Genomic DNA, 9,981 nt, shown 5'->3' with positions numbered 1-9,981 from the left:
ATCCGTGTGGTCTATTGCCTTTGCATAGTCAATAAGCACAAGTAAACCATCTTTCTGATATTCTCTGCTTTCAGTGAAGAGCTGATATCAGCAATGATATTCCTTGTTTCTTGTCCTCTCCTGAATATTGCCTGATACGCTGGCAGCTTCTTATCAATGTACTGTTCTAAACATTGTTGAATCATCTTCAGCAACATTTTAGTTGCATGTGATATCAATGATATTGCTATATAATCTGCATATTCTGTTGGGTGTTATGCCACTGGTATTTTAAATGCCAGTGGGGACATCCAAGGTGAACAGGTTTCATAGAGGATAGGCAAAGAACTCCTCAGGGAGAAGAACAAAGTAGGTGGCCTTGCGCTACTGACTCCAACCCTACTATACAACCATGATACATGGTACTGGCACAACGATCGATACATGGACTGATGGATCAGGACAGAAAACCCAGACATTAAAACATTGTGTACAGACAACTGATTTTTACAAAGACCCACAAAACATGCACATACAGAGAGGTGATTTTTTTTTACAAAGCCCCAAAAAACATTAAATGGGAAGCAGATGCCCACTGTAAAAAATGGTGTTGGAAAATCTTGACATCCATGCAGAAAGAGGAAACAAGAGTCATATCTCATTTTAGGCATAAAACCAAACTCAAGGTGGATTAAAGACCTAGAGGTAAAATCCAAGGCTCTCAGGATCATCAGAAAACAGGGACATGGGTAGCAGACCTGGGGCAGGAAATGCATGGGCTAGCAGGACTAACAAAGGAAACACACTCTGTGAAAGATAAAATAGATGAATGGGACCTATTAAAAACAAAGCACCTGTGTACATCAAAATACTTTATTAAAAGAGTAAAAAGAGAGCCCACAGATTTGGAAAAGCTATTTAGTAATGATATAACAAAGGACTAATTACTAAGATCTACAGAATATTATGTTACAACAAAAATAAAATTAATAGCACTCTGAGAAGGTGGACAAAAGACATGAATAAACAATTCTCAAAGAAGGACACTCGAATGGCTAATAAACACATGAAGAAATGTTCCAGGTCACTAGCCATCTTGCAAATGCATATCAAAACAATGAGATACTACCTACAGTCCATTACTGTAGCCCACTTTAAAAAACTGAGAGCAACAAACGTTGGAGAGGGTGTAGTAAAATAGGAACACTTATCCCCTGCTAGTGGTCTTGCAATTACGTACAGCCACTATGGAAGGTGGTACGGCAATAACTAAAACAGATGGCACTTGAACTACTACATGACCCAGCAACAACTACTGGGCAGATCCCCAAAGAAATAAGAAACAGATCACGAACACACATTTGCTCTTCCTCAATGTTCATTTCAGCACATTTCACAATATCAAGAAGATGGAAACAGCCTAAATTCCCATCAGTAGGCAATATAGTTAGTTTATTGTGCCAACCTGGCCGATAAACACATGCGGGGTTCATTGAAGGGCGGAGAGAGAAATGGCTCAGTGAGATTCTCGCCTTTCTAGTTCTCGGGTTCCTTGCTTTGTGATGGTTGCACCAGGGTGAAGCTGCCTCAGCAGATCTCTGCTTTAGCTTGCAAGGCTGACTTGCTGCAAGACATCCCCAAGGAGAAGCCTCACATAATGTGTTAATCTGGGTACTTTAGAGAAAAAAATCCACAGAAACTCATGTATAAGAGAGAGAGTTTTATATAAAAGTTAAGTGCACATCAAGAAAACACCTAACCCAGTGCTGCCCAAGCCCAAAGTGCAACATTAACTCATTAGCCCATATGTCTGACACCAATCCACAAAGTCCTCCTCCATCTCACAAAACACACGCAATGATGCCAACTGCAGGAGGAAAGCCAAATCAGTGAACGTGTAAGCATCTCAGCACTGGCAGGGGTCTCCACACGGTTGCTCCAGCACCCAGGGATGCATTGGGGTAGATCCATGTGACTTGTCCTTGGGGATGTCTTGCAGGAAGTCAGCCCTGCAAGATGAAGCAGGGAACTTCTAAGACAGCTGCACCCTGGTCCAACCATCACAAAGCAAGGGACTCGAGAACTAGAAAGGCGGGGTTCACCAAGCCATTTATCTCCCCACCCCTCAGTTAACCTCACAAGTGTTTATTGACCAGGTTGGCACAATAAACAACGATATCAGTAGGAGAGTGGATAAAGAAACTCTGGCACATATGCACAATAGAATACTACTTATCCCTAATAAACAGTTATGAAACTATGAAACACCTCAACTTGTGGTGGAACCTGGAAGATGTTATGCTGAGTGAAGTTAGCCAAGCACAAAAGGACAAATGCTGTGTGAATCCATTGGGGTAGGAACAAGAAGAACAGGCACAAGCTCTAGTTTGCAGGCCATCCAGTCTTCTGCTTGGGAGACCAGAGAGCTTGGTAAAGAGCTGGACTTGTGCCAATGAACCTTACATCATACTCTCTAGGTAAGTAAAGTGTAGGTCAAGTGGCCAGAGGGCACCTCATGACAGCTGGGATCAAATGGTTGGGGGAGGTGGGGGATGCGGCCTGCTGAGTAGTAGTCATGTTGATCTGGGGTGAGGTCCCTTGGAGAGGGAGGCAGTACTGTCAAGGGATGAGGCTTACTGATAGGAGGGGCACCACAGGGAAGGGGAGAGTATGGTCAAGTCAGGGTGAACATAGGTGCATGTTTGTTAGGGGAAGGGCAGGGAGGGCTGACTGCCAGGTGGGGGCAAGAGAGTTAGAGGATGTCCTCGGGAGCACTAGGTAGGGATGGGCTTTAGTGGTGTGCAGCAGGAGGGCAGACCTAGGGAGTCTGGGGTTATCCTGGGAACCCAGGCCTGGTGCTGCAAAACACTGTGACACTGAGTCCTGGATCTTTGGGGTGTACATTATGCTCCAGAGGGTGCATATGTAAGACCCCTATTGGGAACTCCACTAGGTGAAATGGAATCTACTCCAGACTTGTAACCTGAAGACTTAAGCTGGAAAACATACAGTGTTGAGGTAGAATAAGGCAGCTGTACCAAGAGCGGTGTACTGTTAGTGGACAAACAAACAAGGTTTTGGTACACCAATGTCCTGTATGCTGTATTAAGGTGCGTATCATCCCAGCAATCCTGTGATGGCCATTTTGTTATATTCTGCTTATGCTAATTTACATTATGATGTATCTCATAGGTGCATCGCCATTGGGGATCACCCTCTCAAAACTGTTTTTTTTTTTGTTGCCTTTATTGTTCAGTAAATAAAACCCAGGCTTCTTCAGCCTACAGGGAAATAAACTACAGCAGGAGTTTGGGGGAAGAGGGATATAGAAGGGTGCCTGAGGGGGGGTGGGATAAGAGGGAGATGATGTTAAGAAGTCCAGGAAGGAAAAGTATGTTTGGAAAACATGTATGATTGTGAAAGAAATTTCACAATTTTGTTTGGTGTGATTGAGTTATGGAACGATATGGCATATGTATTGGCTTCCAAGCTACAGCAAATTAAAAAAAATATTATAGATCCAGGAATGCATTTTGGGCTTGCATAAATCCTAGCTCCAACTTAAGAACAATTAGTTCTTATATCATGACCCTGCTACATACTCAACTTCATGAAATAATCTCTGAAGTAATGGTGCTACTGCAAAATGTGGTGAAGACAAACAAATAAAACAAAACAACAGATGGTACCCAACTATCAACCAGAATAAAGTCTGGGACTATGTATTATTTTTTTCAATCTTTTGGTTTCTTTTTGTTTGGTCCCTGTTACTGTTAGTTTGCCTAGTTATGTAAGATAGGCATGAGAATTGAGTTCAAGGAGAAAGCAACGAACCGATGATCTCAGAGGGACTTGGGGAAGAAAGAGGCAGGGGAAAGGAGCAGTGAGAAAATAACACCATAGACAGGGAACAACTAGGGAATTAAACGCCACCAACAAGGATGATGTAGAGATCCTGGGGGTGTTGGAGCAACAGCAATCTAGCTGAGAAGTAGAGCCAGTTTGATGGTGGGGCAGGATGAAAGTGAAAAGAAAGAAAGGAACTATCTTGGAAGCAAATCTATGGATAGAGGTATATCCATAGATGTGTACATATGCAAATACATTAATTCATAAACATAGAGGTATTAATTTAGGTACATATATTTGTAGGCTAATACACTGAGGTAATAGACAGACTTTGGGCCTCTACTTATACCCTCCCTCAATGCAAGAATACTTTGTTCTAACTAACTGGCATTCTGTGATGCTCACTCTCTTGGCACGATTGCTGAAGACAAAATGGGTATATATTATGTGGTGAAGAAAGCTAATGGTGTATGGCTATCAAAAGATACAGCATCTGGGGTCTTAAAGGTTTGAAGTTAAACAAACAGCCATTTACCAGAGAAGCAACAAGCCCACATGGAAGAAGCACACCAGCCTGTGCGATCATGAGGTGTCATTGGGACTGGGTAATAGGCATCAGAAGACCCAAAACAAACAAACAGACAAGCAAACAAACAAAAAACCATATGGTTAGGAACCAAGGGGAGTCAGAGCAGAAACCCAGAGTCCATCTGTAGACAAGGCGACATACCCCCACAGAGGGGACACAGGGAAAGGATGAGTAAATCAGGGTGCAGTAAAGCACTGATGAAACCCACAATACTCCTCTGGTTCCTAGGGGGCTTCCTCATTCCCCACTAGCATGAGCCCTGTCTTGCCTTTCAATGCAGGCCAAACTGGAGCATGTGCACAGGTACAAATAAGAGATAAGAGCTTCTGACACGTGTAATGGGAGTAATAGGAGTAATGATATCAGGAGCGTAGGGAGGTGGTGAGAGAAGGGGAGGAAGGGGAAACTGATCACAACAATGGACATATAATCACCACCCGCCCCCATTGGTATGAACAATAGAAACTGGGGGAAAAGGGACAGCAGTTGGTATAAGATATGAAAAAATGATAATTTATAAATTATCCACAATTTTTATAAATTATGAAGGATGGAGTGTGGTGGAGGGAGGGAAAAATGAGGAGGTGATATCAAGGGCTCCAGTAGAAAATGTTTTGAAAATTATGATGGCAACATATATAAAAATGTGCTTGACACAAAGGATGTAGGTATGGATTGTGATAAGAGCTGTAAGAGCCCTATATAAATGATTAAAAAAAGATAAAAAATAATAATTTATAATTTATCAAGGGGGTCATGAGGGTGGGAGGGGGGAGGGAGGGGAAAGAAAGAGGAGCTGATACCAAGGGCTCAAATAGAAAGTAAATGCTTAGAAAATAATGATGGCAACATATGTACAAATATGCTTGGTGCATTCAATGTATGGATTGCTAGAAGAGCTTTAAGGCCAACAAATGATCCTTGAACTAACTACAAGCTTTTCTTTCTTGATGTGTTTTGTTTTGTTCTTTGTCAGTAGTTTGTTGTTTTGTTGTATACTGTTGCTTTGTTTTCCTCTGTCTTGTTTTTGTGCATGTTATTATCTCCACAGATCTGTCTAAATAAGACAGGCTGGATGAACTAACTGGAGGAATAACAACGGGACCGACAGTTCTGGGGGGACTTGGGATAGGGGGAGGAGGGGAGGGGGTAAGGAAGTGCTGTTAACAAACACAGGGACAAGGGAACAACATGGGATCCAAATTGGTGGTGAGGGGGGAGTGGCAGGTCTGGTAGGGAATGATCAAGGGTAAGGTTATGTAAAGAAGAGGTATAGCTGTAACCCAGGTGGGGACGGAGCTTGATAGTGGGGCAGGAGGAAAGTCAAGGGAAATAGAGGAAAGAGCTAGGAGGCAAAGGGCATTTATAGAGGTCTAGACAAAGACATGTGCATGCAAATATATATATGAGGATGGGGAAATAGATCTATGTGTCTATATTTATAGGTTTAGTGTTAAGGTGGCAGAAGGACCTTGGGCCTCTACTCAAGCACTTCCTCAACGCATGAATACTTTCTTCTATTAAATTGGCATTCTATGATGCTCACCCTCCTGAAACAACTGCTGAAGCCAAAGCGGTGAACAAGTAAATGTGGTGAAGAAAGCTGATGGTACCCGGCTATCAAAAGAGATAGTGTCTGGGGTCTTAAAGGCTTGAAAATAAACAAGTGGCTATCTAGCTCAGAAGCAACAAAACCCACATGGAGGAACACACCAGCCTGTGTGATCACGTGGCCCCAAAAGGATCAGTTATCAGGCATCAACAACAAAAAATCATATCATTGGCTGCACATCTCCATGATACGATCGCCAAGGACAAATGGGTGCATAAGCAAATGTGGCAAAGAAAGCTGATGGTGCCCAGCTATCAAAAGAGATAGTGTCTGGGGTCTTACAGGCATGAAGGTGAACAAGCAGCTATCTAGCTCAGAAGCAACGAAGTCCACATGGAAGTAGCACACCAGCCTGTGCAATCACGAGCTGTCAAAGGGTTCAGGTACAAGACAGCATCAAAAAAAAAATCCTTAATATAGTGAATGAAGGGGGAAGTGCAGAGTGGAGACCCAAAGCCCATTTGTCGGCCACTGGAGATCCCCTCACAGAGGGGTCTAGGGGAGGAGATGAGTCAGTCAGGGTACGACGTAGCACTGAGGAAGAATACAGCTTTCCTCCAGTTCCTAAATCCTTCCTCCCCCCCCACCACCCCCACTACCATGATCTGAATTCTACCTTGCAAGACTGGATAGAGCAGAGGTTGTACACTGGTGCATATGGGAGCTGGAGGCACGGGGAATCCAGGGTGGATAATACCTTCAGGACCGGGGGTGTGAGGGGTGATACTGAGAGAGTAGAGGGTGAGTGGTTTGGAAAGGGGGAACCTATTACAAGGATCTACATGTGACCTCCTCCCTGGAGGACGGACAACATAAAAGGGGGTGAAGGGAGGTGCCGGATAGGGCAAGATATGACAAAATAATAATTTATAAATTATCAAGGGCTCATGAGGGAGGGGGAAGGGGGAGAGGGAGGGAGGGAAAAAAAGAGGACCTGATGCAAAGGGCTTAAGTGGAGAGCAAATGCCTTGAGAATGATTGGGGCGGGGAATGTATGGATGTGCTTTATACAATTGATGTATGTATATGTATGGATTGTGATAAGAATTGTATGAGTCCTTAATAAAAAAAGAGAAGGCAAAAAATATTTTTAAGGAAAAAAAAGAGTCCTCAATAAAATGATCTTTTAATAATTTTTTTTAAGAGTAAGGATGCCACTTTGAGGAATAGGTGTGGCTGGCCCAAACCATGGTCTTTCCAATTGCCTCATATACATGTCAAAGTCAGACATTAAATAAGGAGCACTGATTAGAATCCATGCATTTCAATTATAGTGTTGGTGAGCAATATTCAAAGTACTGTGGGCAATCTGAAGAACAAACAAATCAGCCTTGCCAGGAGCACCTAAAGAATGCTCTTTAGAATTGTGGAGGATGAGACTTCACCTTGCATGCTTTGGAGAGGCTATCAGGAGTGACCAGTTGCTGGACATGACTATCATTCTTGGTAAGCTATGGGTTAAGAAGAGACAGCATCACAAAGAATTAATTGACAGAGTGACTGCAACAATGGTCCGAAACAACAACTATTATGAAGATGACACAGGACAGGCAGGGTTTGTTCATCCTACTGCAAATTCATCACTGTGGGTCACTCTGAGTTGGAGTTGGCTCAAAGTCATTTAACAATAATGTTATATAAAACCAATACCTGGATATTTACACATATACCTGTAGACGTTTATATATATCAACAGATGTATGTAATATACCTGTAGATATTTACATATATATTTAATTATTCTGTATTTCACTACCTATTCTATTACCATAACATTTAGATCTAATGTGAATACTTATATATACTTTGTGATTACTCACTGAGCTATTTTATTGTGTCAACAAACACATGTGGGGTTAATGGAAGGGTTGGAAGATAAACTGGCTCTCTGATCCTCGGCTTTCAAGTTCTCAGGTCTCATGATTTCTGATGGTTAGACCAGGGTGCCTTAGCAGTTCTCTGCATAAACTTGCAAGGCTGACTTCCTGTAAGACATCCCCAAGGAGAAGATGCATAGACCTACCCCGATGCAGCCCTGGGTGCTGGAGCACCCATGTGGAGACCCCTGCTAGAACTGAGATATTTATGCATTCATTGACTCAGCTTTCCTCCTGCAGCTGGCATCATTGAGTCTGTTTTGTGAGATGGAGGAGGACTTTGTGGATTGGTGTTGGACATACGAGTTAATGTTGGACTTGTGGGCTTGGACAGCACTGGGTTGGAATGTTTTCTTGATGTGCACTTAACCTTTATATATAAGCTCTCTCTTGTACATGGGTTTCTGTGGATATGTTTCTCTAAAATACCCAGACTAATACAATACACTCACTAATCATGATTTTGGCCTAATGCACTTACTTTAGGTACAAACAGAAAAATGCAGCATACATGTGGTTGTGGGTATTGACCACACTTTTAACAAGGTACAGAGAACAAGCCTAAAGGGTCCCTCTCTCACCTCTGGATTCCACTCATTGGCAGTGAGTGCCCTGTGTTCAACCTAATGCTTGGTAAAGTAGAGAAAGGGTCAGTGAAAAAGAAGAAGCCCTTACTCAGAAGGGTTGACACAGTGGTTGCCATCACGGGCTCAGACAGGACAATGAGGAGGATGGCAGCGCACCATGCAGTCTTGTTCTGGTGCGCATTAGAGTAGTTGCGAGTGGAAGCCAGCTCTGTATAGCACCTAGCTTACTAAGATCACAAACAAACCATAATTACTTTTTTTGTTATTTCCTTGTTGAGTTGTAAAAGGTGGTTTGTAATTTAGTTGATCATTAAAAAAATTATTTTAATTTATTTTTTCCCCTTTCTTTCCTTCTTTAAAAAATATAGGGGGCTCGTACAATGCTTATCACAATCCATACATACATCCATTGTGTCAATCACATTTGTACATTTGTTGCCATCACCATTCTCAAAATATCTGCTTTCCACTTGAGCTCCTGGCATCAGCGCATCCCCCCTCCCGCTGCCCCCTGCCTCATGAACCCTTGATAATTTACAAGTCATTATTATTTTGTATGTCTTTCGCTGTCTAACATCTCCCGTCATCCACTTTTCTGTTGACTGATCTCCAGAGAGGAGGTTATATATAGATCCTTGTAATCGGTTCTTCCTTTCTACCCTACGCTCCGGGTATTACCACTCACCACTGGTCCTGAGGGGTTCATTGTCCTGTATTCCCTGTGTTTCCAGTTCCCATCTGTTCGAATGTACAACCTCTGGTCTAGCTGGATTTTTAGGGTAGAATTGGGATCATGATAATTGGGCGGAGGAAGCATTTAAGAACTAGATGAAAGTTGTATGTTTCATCATTGCTACACTGCCCCCTGACCGGCTTGTCTCCTCCCGGAGACCCTTCTGTAAGGGGATGTCCATTTGCCCACAAATGGCCTTTAGGTCCCCACTGTGTACTTCCCTCATTCACAATATTGTGATTTTTGTTCCTTGATGCTTGATACCTGGTCCCTTCTACACCTCGTGGTCACACAGGCTGGTGTGCTTCTTCCATGTGGGTTTTTTTGCTTCTGAGCTAGGTTGCTGTTTGTTTACCCTCAAGCCTTTTAGACCCCAGATGGTATATATTTTGATAGCTGGGCAACATCAGCTTTCTTCACCACACTTGCTTATGCCACCATTTGTCTTTAGTGATCATGTCTGGAAGGTGAGCATCCTGGAATGCCAGTTTAATAGAACAAAGTGTCCTTGCACTGAGGGAGTACTTGAGTGGAGGCCCAATGTCCATCTGGTACCTTAGTATTAAACCTGTAAATATATGCACATAGATTTGTTTCCTCCTCATCATAAATAAATATATTTACATTTAAAAAAATCATGTGCTTTGAAAATCATTTTTTAATCTCTATTTTTTTATGAGTGGCATCTAAAAGTTTATGGAAAAGTTCTATTATCTTTTCATTCATTTTTCATGAATATTTGGAACTTCTGACTA

This window comes from Tenrec ecaudatus, chromosome 8 (genome assembly GCF_050624435.1).
Source record: "Tenrec ecaudatus isolate mTenEca1 chromosome 8, mTenEca1.hap1, whole genome shotgun sequence".
In the NCBI taxonomy this organism is placed as follows: domain Eukaryota; kingdom Metazoa; phylum Chordata; class Mammalia; order Afrosoricida; family Tenrecidae; genus Tenrec; species Tenrec ecaudatus.
The sequence above is the reverse complement of the archived record's forward strand: the minus strand, read 5'-3'. Positions refer to the sequence as shown.